This window comes from Pleurodeles waltl, chromosome 7 (genome assembly GCF_031143425.1).
Source record: "Pleurodeles waltl isolate 20211129_DDA chromosome 7, aPleWal1.hap1.20221129, whole genome shotgun sequence".
Lineage (NCBI taxonomy): Eukaryota > Metazoa > Chordata > Amphibia > Caudata > Salamandridae > Pleurodeles > Pleurodeles waltl.
The window spans coordinates 770,344,511-770,357,768 of record NC_090446.1 but is presented as its reverse complement, the minus strand read 5'-3'; positions in this window follow the sequence as shown (position 1 = coordinate 770,357,768).

The following is a 13,258-nucleotide window of genomic DNA, read 5'->3' as shown; positions in this document are numbered from 1 at the left end:
TAGTGCTTGGGGCTGCGGGTACAGTGCTTTGTCCAGGTGTCAGGTTCATTTCTTACCAGGCAGTCGTGGTCAGGGGGAGCCTCTGGATCCTCTTTGCAGACATCACTGTGGGGGTGCAGGGAGTTCGACACAGTGTGTCCACGTCGTTGGAGTCGCCTGGGTGTCCTCTCTGTAGTGTTGGTTCTCCTGAACTCGAGCCGGGGGCATCCGGTGCAGAATGTGAAGACTCACACTGAGTATCTCTTTAAAGTTGGTTTCTTGTTGCTGTTTTTGAACTGAGCCACTGTTCTCAGGAGGTTCTTGGTCCTTTAGGTGCAAGGCAGTCCTCTGAGTCCTCAGAGGTCGTTGGCCCCACTGGATGCGTCGCTGTGCAGGTTCTTTGAGCCTGGAGAAAGGGCATTATGACTGGTACCACGTCAGTTGTTGTCTCCGTCTTTGCGGGGTTTCAGGTCAGCAGTCCTTCTTCTTTATTTAGGTTGCAGGAATCTGTTTTCCTAGGTTCGGGGTCGCCCCTAAATACTCAATTTAGGGGTGTGTTTAGGGCTGGAGGGCAGTAGCCAATGGCTACTGTCCCTGAGGGTGGCTACACCCTCTTATGCCTCCTCCCTGTGGGGAGGGGGGCACATCCCTAATCCTACTGGGGGAAATCCTACAAAGCAAGATGGAGCATTTTCTAAGGTAGGGGTCACCTCAGCTCAGGACACATTTGGGGCTGTCCTGGCTGGAGGGTGACTTCTTGTTTTTCTCATTATGTCCTCTGGACTTGCCATCAAAAGTGGGGGCTGTGTCCGGGGGGTGGGCATCTCCAATAGCTGGAGTGTCCTGGGGCATTGTAACACAAAGCCTGAGCCTTTGAGGCTCACTGCTAGGTGTTACAGTTCCTGCAAGGCTTTCACCCCAGGGGGTCAGGAACTCGTCTCTCAGTGGCAGGTTGGCACAGACCAGTCAGTCCTGCAATGAAGGATTGGGTAAAATACAGGGGGCATCCCTATGATGCCCACTGTGTGCATTTTTTAATAGATCCAGCACTGACATTAGTGTGGGTTTATTACTCTGAGAAGTTTGATACCAAACTTCCCAGTGGTTAGTGTAGCCGTTATGGAACTGTGGAGTTTGTTTTGACAAACTCACAGACCATATATTTAATATGTCCACACTGTACTTACAATGTCTAACAATAGACTTAGACACTGTAGGGGCATATTGCTCATGCAGCTATGCCCTCACCTGTGGTATAGTGCACCCTGCCTTAGGGCTTTAAGGCCTGCTAGAGGGGTGACTTACCTATGCCACAGGCAGTATTTTGTGTGCATGGCATGCTGAGGGACTTTGCCCTTTCTCCCCACCAACACACACAGGGGGTGATTTTAACCTTGGCGGACGGCGGAGGCCGTCCGCCAAGGTACCGCCGCCAAATGACCGCACCGCGGTCAAAAGACCGCGGCGGCCATTCAAACATTTCCTCTGGGCCGGCGGGCGCTCTCCAAAAGAGCGCCCGCCGGCCCAGAGGAAATGCCCCTGCAACGAGGACGCCGGCTCAGAATTGAGCCGGCGTAGTTGCAGGGGTGCGACGGGTGCAGTTTGCACCCGTCGCGTATTTCAGTGTCTGCACTGCAGACACTGAAATACACAGTGGGGCCCTCTTACGGGGGCCCCTGCAGTGCCATGCCATTGGCATGGGCACTGCAGGGGCCCCCAGGAGCCCCGTGGCACCCCCTACCACCATCCTGTTCCTGGCGGGAGACCCGCCAGAAACAGGATGGCGGTAGGGGGTGTCAGAATCCCCATGGCGGCGGAGCGCGCTCTGCCGCCATGGAGGATTCCCCCGAGCAGCAGGAAGTCGGCGGGAGACCGCCGACTTTCCGCTTCTGACCGCGGCTGAACCGCCGCGGTCAGAATGCTAGTGGGAGCACCGCCAGCCTGTTGGCGGTGCTCCCGTGGTCGGTGGCCCTGGCGGCCACCGGCCGCCAGGGTCAGAATGACCCCCACAATCTGCAATGGCAGTGTGCATGTCTTAGGTGAGAGGTCCCTTACGGTGGCACAACACATACTGCAGTCCTTAGGGACCTTCCCAGGTCACAGGGCCCTTGGTACCACTGGTACCTTTTACAAGGGACTTACCTGAGTGCCAGGGGTGTGCCAATTGTGGAAACAATGATACATTTTTAAGTGTAAGAACACTGATGCTGGGGCCTGGTTAGCAGGATCCCAAAACACTTCTCAGTCAAGTCAGCATCAATATCAGGCAAAAAGTGTGCTTGTGAGGGGGGTGTAGCCGTGTGACTCGCAGCCCGGCTACGCCTTCGGACAACCATCGAGGACATGAGTACGCCGGGGGCATCGCCGACGGAGACCTGGAAGGAGAGGTCATTGGGAACCTGGAAGTCTGGGTTCCCGTCAAAACAAAAGAAGGACAACGGACGGGGCCGGAAGAGGAGGAAGAGAAGAGGACAGACGCCGAGAACGCAGACAGAGAGAGGCCCGAACCACCATCCGAGAGCGGCAAAGGCAGACACCGTGGACGAGGAACCCTTGGTGGAGGCGAAGGGCAGGGAAGACCTAGAACCCTCACTAACCACCATGTCCCTGGAGGGGAGTGGCTAGAGCAGGTACGGTCCTGCCTACAGAACGGGTACCGGGCATTGCTGGGGAAGGAGGAGGGAGGAATAATTAAGAGGATAGTTTCAATAACGGGTAGGGTAGATGAAGGGTGTAACAATCTACCCTAAGTATATATATATATCTATATATCTAGGACTTGTGTTTTTTTTTCTTCTTTTGTTTCCCTTCCTGCTCTTCTTTCACCCTTTTTCTTTCCTTGAACTCCACCACCATTTGTGAGGGGAAGGTACTGTGCTAATACTAACAGTGTCCCTCTCACCCTATGATTAGAGTCACACACCATTATATCCACTGTTCTTTCCTTTGCTATTTCTCTAGGGTATCTGTTGCGTACCTGGTGGAAGCTTTAGCATACGCGGGTAGACTAAGGCCGTGTGGAGCACAATACTATCGGGTGTAACACACCTCGAGTAGATGAGTAACACCAGGTTCCTTCCCACCTCACCACACTCCCTCTCCCTGTACTAACCCCATCCAGAAGTCTATATTAAACAACATACCATTCCTTTTTCTCTCTTCCCCGTCTTCTCCGCTGGACAACACTGCGTCCCTGGACCTTCCACCAACTGGAGAGAACTCCCCCTGGAAAGAAGAAAGAGAAGACATTAGTCATAAGAAACATTGGGACTCGAACATGTAAAACCATATAAAAGATACCTTGAAAGAAATAAATACTCACTCAACACCTCTGATAATCTGAGTCGTCTCCTCTCTGTCCGTATCCGCCACACCCCATCTCCTACAGGGGGTAACTGCAACAAGGAGCCACTTTCCTACACGCACCAAGGCCTCCTCCTTCCCAAGGTTGTTATGCCTTTTCATGTTGGCCAGTCCAACACCTTGTCTTCTTTTTACACCCCCACATCCTTCTCATGAGGAGGAGAGACTCCACTGTCTGACCCAAAAAGAGTGTTGGCATTCTATCTAAATCGTACTATAGGTTTCCAGGTGTACAATTAACATTTTGTTGGCTATATGGGTGCGAAGAAAGGGAAGCCGGTGCAAACACGTAACAACTCTCGATAGGTGCGTCTTTGCATCAAGATGTGCTACGCTTTGGCCAAGAAGCAACCCCGAGGGCTTGCACGATCATTCCACCAGAGCAACTGCTGCTTCCACTACGTTAGCACGTGGAGTTCCTGTCCTGGATATCTGCCAGGCAGCTACGTGGGCATCCCACAAAACGTTTGCTAAACATTACTGCTTGGACAGTCAGGACGGCTACTTTGGTCGTTCGGTCTTGCAGGACTTTCTAGTATGATTTTGGTTCGCAGCCTGCCTCCGAGGATGGCATTGCTTGGGTATCTATTCTAAGGTACGGAATCACCAACTAGAATTACCTATCAGATGTACAAGGTACTTACCTTCAAAATATCTGATAGAGACATATTCTAGTTGCAGATTCCTTACTAGCCCACCCATCCTCCCCACTTGCGAACTGATTTCTAGGGACAGGGATTCCCCTTCAGGTCCTTAGTTCTGGTGCACCAATCTCAATGTTCTTAGAGGCTCTGCGCTTTGGCGTGGAAAGTTGTTAAAAGAAACTGACATCACTGCACTGAGGTAGCGTCTATGTACTACTCCCTACATCATCACAGCGACTGCAACGCCAACGACGCCCGTGGAGTCTACCGATGCCACCTACTGACGCACAATGGTATTGCTCGAAGAAAAAATCGCCAGATCCAGTCTGATGACTGAGGAAAATTCTAAGGTAAGGAATCTGTAACTAGAATATGCCTACCAGATATTTCGTTACCAAAGGTAAATAACTTGCACGTCCATTACAGAGCTGTTTTCTGGTTGTGTTGTTTGTATTCCATGCAACATGAATAGAGATGTGTGCTGTGTGTGGGGACAGTCTCTGGACAGTGTGGAATGCGGTTGTGTGAGCTGTATTTGTGCTGTAGGTGTGTTGTGTGTGATAATGTTGTGTAGCCTTCAGTGTCCCTGTTCCTGAGCTGTGTGTCCGTGTGTATTTGTGTTGTGTTACAGTGCAGTGTGAGTGTGCTGGCCAAAGTGTGCATGTGTGTGTACGTGTTGATGTATGTCAGTGAGTGTGTTATATGAGACGTGTGCCTGCTGCCCATGGCGTGTTTGCCAGCGCTACAAGCTTGTTTTTAAAAGTTGATGAAACATGTAGCTATGTGTACTTACGGTTGATGGTGTCCACGTCAAAGTTGATTTTGTGGTCTTTCAATGAGCAGCAGCAGCAGCCTGATGTTTATTAATGGCTGCATGGCGGCCCCGGACATGTAAAGGTGCCTGCAGGTGAGTGTCTCCCTTTATACTGTTTATTTCCACCAGCTTGTACATGGTGGTTGGACTGTCACACTGGCAGTGTGCAACCTCGTGATGGGTCAGGCGAAAACACTGTCTCTGCCGGCCTATTTATGCTTCTTTGTGACCGTGACGTTCTGTGCTCCCTGGAGGTGCCAGTGGACCGCTGGCGGTCTTCTGGTTGTATGACCACCAAACTGATAATACAGCAGTCCACTCCACCAAACAGTTGGCGGTTGGACCACCAACATGGCGGTCACGGAACCGCCAAAATCGTAATCAGGCCCTAAGTCCAAATATTCTGAAGTTCATGTTGACTTGGTACGCAATTCTAGTTAATTTGTATGAACCATATAACACGGCACCACCAATGCTCTAGTTCAGGGAATTACTTAATGGGTCTACTGAGCAGTTTTATACGAGTGCCAAAGTTCTCTTTTTCACCTTGATACGGAGCTTCCTTGGTGTTAGCGATTAATCCTGGTAGGAAGCTGGCTCTGTATATACTATATCAAAATGAGATATAGGCCCTTATGACGACCTTGGCGGTGAGTGATAAAGTGTCGGTAATACCGCCAAATTATGACCATGGCGGTGAGAACTCCCATAGACAGCCAATGTACCATACCAACCGCCAGGGCTGAAACAACACTCACCGCGGCGGTAGGCAACAACAGCCAGCGGGAGACAAAGCTACCGCCCACCATATTTTGACCCTGCAAGCCGCCACCTTTTCCAGGGCGGTACCAACGCCATCAAAAGCTTGGAAGAAACACATCACCGAAGAGAAAGGACTCACCTTCGGAGACACAGGGAAGAACAGCGCCGCCATGGAACCTGAACGGCAAGTTTTTCCGATGATCTTCTACGTTATGCTCCACCTGGAACACCAATGCTGACAAAGACAATGACGGTGAGTGCAGCTGCCTAGCACACAAGGGAGGGAGGGAGGAAAACGTGAGTGACACACACACACACGACACACACCCAATACACACACCATACACAAAAAATAATTTGTCCCCAAAAAACTGCAGAATAATGCAAGGACAAGAGAAATGTAGAAAGTGATTGTAATCAGATCAAATTCAAAATCAATAATTTGATTTGTCAATGAAACAGATATGTACACATGTACATAAAGGGACATTGCCCAGTCCAATGTTCAAAGGGCCCACATGGTCACAGAGCACAGTCTAAGGCCCAACTTGAATCCTGACCCCATCCGGATAGTACACTGAAGGGGCATCAGTTTGCAAATAGGCAGGCACCTCAGGGGGAGTGACCAGATGCGGGAACAAGCCCACTGGTTCTGGATGGGGCTCCATACCCATTGCTCTGTCCTGGGAAGTGCAAGGCCACTGTCTCTGGAGTGGGTGACTTTCCCACTTTTTCAGGAGAGGGCAACATGCCCATTGCTCTGTCCCGGGGAGTGCAAGGCCACAGTCTCTGGAGTGGGTGACTTTCCCACTGGTTCTGGATGGGGCAACATGCCCATTGCTCTGTGCTGGGGAGTGCAAGGCAAAGGTCTCTGGAGTGGGTGACTTTCCCACTGGTTCTGGAGGGAGCAACATGCCCATTGCTCTGTCCTGGGGAGTGCAAGGCCACAGTCTCTCAGGTGGGTAACTTTTTCACTGGTTCTGGAGGGGACAACTCGCACAGCAGCCCCTGGAGGGTGGCCTACATGGCGTCCGCTGGCGGTGAGGGCTGCAGTGTGGTGGTGGATGATGGAGCTTCCTGGGCAGCCTCTGCACTGTCTGATGGCTGCAATGTGGTGGTGGATGGAGGAGCCTCCTGGGCCGCCTCTGTACTGTCTGATGGCTGCAATGTGGTGGTGGAAAGAGGGGCCTCCTGGGCAGCCTCTGCACTGTCTGATGACTGCAGTCTGGTGGTGGATGGAGGAGCCTCATGGGCAGCCTCTGCACTGACTGATGGCTGCACTTCATCAGCTGGTGGTGGGGGCCCCTGACAGCTGGTGGTGGTGGAGGTGTTACCCTGATAGCCTCCGCTGGAGTAGAGGGCTTCGTCTCCTCCAGTACATGGGGTGCAGATCCCTTACCCTTCCTGGCAAGGGTGGTTGGGCTCTTCCCCTTCTTTCCTGGTGGTGCAGGCTCCTTCCCCTTCTTTCCTGGTGGTGCAGGCTCCTTCCCCTTTTTGCCTGGTGGTGCTGGCTCCTTTCCCTTCTTGCCTGGTGGTGCTGGCTCTTTCCCCTTCTTCGATGGAGGAGTGGTGTTCTTACCACAACAATTAGGTGGTGCTACCACTGTCCCCATGGGCTGTGTGGCTGAGGTGCTCGGCTGTGTCTGTGGTACATTGCTCATATGGACAGGGGAGGGGTAGGGAAGAGGTCAATTTGGGAAAGGAAAAGCTTTTTAGGGACATTGGGGTGGGAGGAGGGAGGAGTAATGGGAGTGGAGGTTAAGGGTGTGGTTATTGGAGGTGTATGCCTGCTGCACTTGGGTGAACGTGCGTGGGCAGTATGCTGATGTGAGGTGGATGGCTGTTGGGTGTGTGAGTTCTTGCGTTTGTCTCCTTTAGGAGGAGGGACAGACAGGGTGGGAGGGGACGCGTGCATGGCTGTTGTGGAGGTGTCTGCCAGTGAGGTGTGTGTCCTGCTTGTTGTGGTGATGCTGGTAGTGGATGTAGATGTAGTGCATGCAAGTGTGAGTGTGAACTTGACTGGGAGGGAGGTAAAGGAGGAGGAGGAGGAGGGGGAGACAGTGGAGGCAGTGGATGTTGTCGTGCCTGCAACTGTATGGTGTTTGCATGAGTGCTTGTGGGATGAAGTGTGGTGCTTGTGTTTGCCTGTGCCACTCTTGTCTGTTGTGTTTCGTGCATGCTCGTCTGTATGTGTGCTTGGGATGGGTTGGGGTTGAGGAGAATGGGACTGGGAAGTGGTAGTTGGAGGGGGACGGTAGAAACAGGGACAATGGCTGCCATCAGGGAGGAGCCCAGAGCCTGAATCAATCTCTGTTGGGCCGCCAATCCAATGTGGATGCCCTCCAGGAATGCCTTGCATTGCTGCATCTGGGATGCCAGCCCCTAGATGGCATTCATAATGGTTGATTGCCCTACAGAGATGGATCTCAGGAGGTCAGTAGCCTCCTCACTCAGGGCAGCAGGGCTCACTGGGGTAGGGCCTGAGGAGCCTGGGGCAAAGGAGATGCCCTCCCTCCTGGGTGAATGGGCACAGGAAACTCGCTGAGGGGCTGCTGGGAGGGCGGTACTGGTACTGGGGTGGCGGATGTACCTGCAGCTGGAGTGGTCACAGAGGTGTCCGCCACCACCAGGGAGCTTCCATCGGAGGAGGTATTTGAGTCTGTTTTGTCTCCTCCAGTCTCCGCCAGGTTGTTTCCCTCGCCCTCCGTCCCACTGGTTCCCTCGGCGTCCATGGATTCTGCCTCCTGGGTCGTGTGGGATGCAGCTCCCTCCGTCGCCGGTGCCCCTGCTCCTCCGCCAGATGATGCTAATGCACACAAGATCAGGATGACAAAACAAGGAAGGGGGGAGAGAGACAAAGGATACACTGGATCAATGACTGCACCAACACCACAGTTGGCATACACATCACTGTAACACACAGGGAACAGGCTTAAGCCCTATGCATTGCACTACTAGGGATATGGCTAGTCACTAAGGTAAGATGAGGACAACACACCGCCTACTGCAGCACTTCTGGGACCCACGATGCACTGCCTGAAATGGACTGCTAACAAGCTAGGTTACCTGCATTAGCCATACACCCATTACCCTTCAGATGACCCATGCTGCAATGTCTGACCAGGCTTAAAGGCATCCACTGACACCCACCCACCACCCAGATACCATCCCATCAGCCAAAATATGTATTGATACCCACTGTACTCACCCCCTTGTGGCTGCTGTGATTTCCTCAAGCGCCCATCCAGCTCAGGGTAGGCCACTGCCAGTATGTGGGCCATCAGGGATGTCAGGGTTTGACAGGCACCCGTTCCTCGTTGAGAGGCCATCCCCAGCTGGGCCTCCATGGTCTTCTGACCCCAGCGTCTCAGGTCCTCCCACCATTTCCGACAATATGTGTTCCACCTGCCATAAACCCCCAGGGTCCGCACGTCCTTGGTGACGGCACGCCATAATCCCTTCTGTTGATGGGCGCTGACCTGCAGAGGCAATATAAATAGGCGAACTCCATTAAACAAACAGTCCAGCCCGTCACACAAGTGGCCCACCATACCCATTTCCATTACCATTGGCACACACATAGCCCAGCGCACAACATGTACATTGCCAACAGACAATCCCCCCACACCCCACCCACCCTTACACAATGCTTGCACACACATCTCCATGCATCCTTGACACATGCATCGTGGCCAAAGTGTACTCACCTGTTGGTCTGGAGGCCCATACAGCTGTCTGCACTGGGGTAAGGCCCCATCCACTAGCCGCTCCAACTCCTCTGAAGTGAAGGCAGGGGCCCCTGCCCTGGTCACACAGGCCATGGTAGGTTCCAGACACAGGTCACAGTAGCACACGCAGTGTAGGTGTTCTCCTGTTGAAGGTCAGAAAACAAGTGAGGATTGAGTTAGAAAATGGCGGTCACGTCCACTGCGGTGTACACCGTCACCGCCGGCGTAGATTCCCATTGGCCACTGCACTCCATAGAGCGTCACATTATCCAATGAGGAATTGCACAGCGGTGCAAGACCGCCTTCTGCCTCGACGCCCAACGTCGGTGGAGTTACCTCACTTCCACCTGTCCCTCCATCCAGGACAGCCGGTCGCTATTTCAGTTGGAGTGGGAACAGGCATATTGACATTAACTGTGTCACAGCCTAGATTAGCACATACTTCACCATTGACAGTATCCCAATACATAAGCGCACCATGTGGACTGATGTTGTGGTTTTGTTGTTCAAATTGTGACAGCCTACTCATTCTTGTGTCCTTAGATACCTACTGCTGCGGATGAATAGGATGTGCAGACATACCTCCGTGTACAGACCCCTGGTGGACTTAGCTACACTGGCACATTATACTCACCTATAGACTTGACAGGGCCACAATCAGAGCTGTGTGCCCAGTTGTAGCCTGAGCTGATCTCAGCTATCTGTCATCCGACTGGGATCCCCCCTCTTGTGTAAGTGCTATCAGTGCTCCATTTCCTGGCGACAGGTTATTTCCAAGTGACAGTGGGCTTGGCAGCAGGAATGTCACACCCAGTGTTCTCAGTCGTGCTGGCAAGAGTGTTGTCTTCCCTGGTAAAACACATGTGCAGCTACATAGCTTTCCCTCAGGTGGAAGATTTGGCCACTATGAAGGCTGGATTCTAGACAATGGGACATATCCCCAATATTATTGGGGTGATTGATTGGACACATATTGTGTTTGTCCCCCCCGCCAGAATGAACAGGTGTACAGAAATCGTAACAGTTTCCACCATGAATGTGCAGATGGTCCCACGTCAATGCTAAGTTTCCTGGGTCGGTGCATGATGCCTTTGTCCTGAGGAATAGCAGCATCGGAAATGTGATGGCCCAGCTACAGAGGCACCGGGTGTGGCTAATAAGTGAGCCTTGCTCCCCACCAAATGTATGTTAGTGTATGCCTCTGGGGTTAACCTCATAGGATGGTGTGTGGCTAAATGTTGTCCCTCAATACCTGCAGGTGACTCTGGCTACCCAAACTTATTGTGGCTGCTGACCCCTGTGATGAACGCCAGGACAAGGGCTGAAGAACGTTATAATGAGGCATATGGGTGAACCAGATGGATCATCGAGAGAACCTTCGGCCTCCTTCAGGCCAGGTTCAGGTGCCTCCATCTGGCAGGTGGATCCCTGTGCTACTCACCCGAGAAGGTCTGCCAGATAGTAGTGGCATACTGCAAGTTGCACAACCAGGCCCTGCGATGCCATGTACCTTTTCTGCAGGAGGATGAGACTGGAGATGCCCCTGTGGCTGCAGTAGAGCCTGATGACAGTGAGGATGAAGAGGCTGAAGATAAGGATGAGGACAAAAGAACCACAGTTATCCGTCAGTACTTACAATGACACACAGGTGAGACAGTGCAACTTCACATTTCTATGACTATTGTTGTATTCTGTGTTGCTGTGGCATGATGGCATTAAGCACTTTTTACCTCTACTTACTGTCACCTATGGATTATCATTTTATAAGTGTTGGTATAATGACAACTGTGTACTGATGTGCTGACTACAGCCAGATACAGGTCATTATTTCTATGCTTTCACACTGCACAATTCATTTGCAACAGATGTAACTGTTTTTATTAATACACTGTTTCAACACATGAAATACAAGTATTTGAGTTGTGTTCAAGGGTGTTTATTGTGGTGCAAAGAAATTGAGGGTAAAGTGCAATGGAATGGTGTGATGATGGAGGAAAGTCCGGGGTATTATTCTAGTCTGTTTGAAGCACAGGTGCAGTGTCCAGGTGGCCATAGGAAGGAGAGCAAAGGCAGTTCAAGGTGGACAAGGTGACAGGGTGGGACGCAAGGGGGAGAATCAGAAGAGTCTAATTTCCTGGCTGTGGTCTTAGCTTCCGTCTGGGTCGCAGGGAACATTTGCAGGGTGGTTCACCTTCTGCAGGAGGAGAGGTGCTGGTGGCCTGTGGGTCCTGTGGCAGGGCCTCCTGCCCACTAGCGCCAGCGGAAGTGGATGGCTGTTCACTTGACTGGCTAGTGGTAGGGGCCTGTTGGTGTGCTGTTGCCTCCCTCATGATGTTGACCATGTTTTCCAGCACCCCTGCTATGGAGATCAGGCTGGTGTTGATGGCCTGCAAATCCTCCCTGATCCCCTGATAATGTCCCTCCTACAGCCCCCTGTTCTCCTGCACGTTGTCATGAATCTGGCCCATTGTGTCCTGGGTATGTTGGTAGGCTCCCAGGATCTCGGAGAGTGCCTCCTGGAGAGTCGGTTCCCTGGTCCTCTCTTCCCCCTGGCACACAGCAGTCCCCCCAGTCTCCCTGTTGGGCCGTGCCCCTGTCCCCTGAATGTTGTGCCCACTGCCACTGACCCCAGGTCCCTGATTGTCTTGGGGGCGAGGTGTGGCCTGGGGTCCCTGTACGGGTGGGCACACTGCTGATTGACGTGTCCTGGAAACATAGGCGAGGGTACGCTTGGTGGGTGTTGTGGTGTTAGATCCTGATGGGGAGGCTTTGTGGTGGTCTGTGAGTGGGCTTGGGTAACCGGCTGTCCAGTGGTCCCTGATGGGCCAGGTAGGTCATCCAGATCCTGAAGTCAAGAGTTACTGTCATCACTGGGGGCATCTTCTGTTGGGGGACCGGATAGTCGTGGCACCTCCTCTCCACTGCCATTGGCTGGGGTACCTGTGGGGATGTAAGTGATTTATTATGCTTCATGTCTGTGACATATTGTACAACACTGGCTTCCCCTCTTTAGTTGGTGTTGCCCTGCCACCTTTTGCTTGTGTATGGTGATGTATTGTGTGATTATTAGTTTCCCTATGCTGTGCATGCTTTAGTGTTGGTTGTCCATGCAGGGCTGGGAGGAGTGTCCATGCATTAGTATAGCATGCAGGGCCTGGCATTGGGGTTAGTCATATGTGTAGGTGCAGTGCGTGTGATGTAGTGAAGTGATGGGTGTGAGGGTGAGGGTGTGTGATGGCATGTAGGTATGGGGAGTGATAAGTGTTAAATGTTGACTTACCAGTGTCCAGTCCTCCGGCTACTCCAGTGAGTCCCTCAGGATGCAGTATTGCCAAGACTTGCTCCTCCAATGCTGTAGGGGAGGAGGTGGGGGGGTCTACTGCCAGTCTTTTGTTTGGAGAGCTGGTACCTTGCTGCTATGGAACGTACCTTCCCCCGTAGTTCGTTCCACCTCTTCCTGATGTCATCCCTTGTTCTTGGATGCTGTCCCACTGCGTTCACCCTGTCCACGATTCTCTGCCATAGCTCCATCTTCCGGCCAGTGGAAATCTGCTGTACCTGTGCTCCAAAAAGCTGTGGCTCTACCCTGACAATTTCCACCACCATGACCCTTAACTCCTCCTCAGTAAAACGGGGATGCCTTTGTGGTGCCATGGGTGTCAATCTCCTGACAGTAATTGTTGTTTGTAAAGGGTTGTGGGCAATGTTGGTGTGTCTGTTATAGTTGTCTGGGTGTGGTGTGTGTATGAGTGTCAGGTGTGTGTTTTTGGTATTGGCCAATGTAGTGTTGTTTTGTATGTGGGTGTCCATTCTGAGCACGGCGGTATGTACCACCAATGGTTTACCGCTGTTGAATGTCCACTGTGGTGATTCGTGGGTCATAATGTGGGGGGGGCATTGTTTTGTTGGCGTAACAGTATAGATATTGGGTCCGCCACTTTATCACTGACCTTTGGGCTGGCAAATTT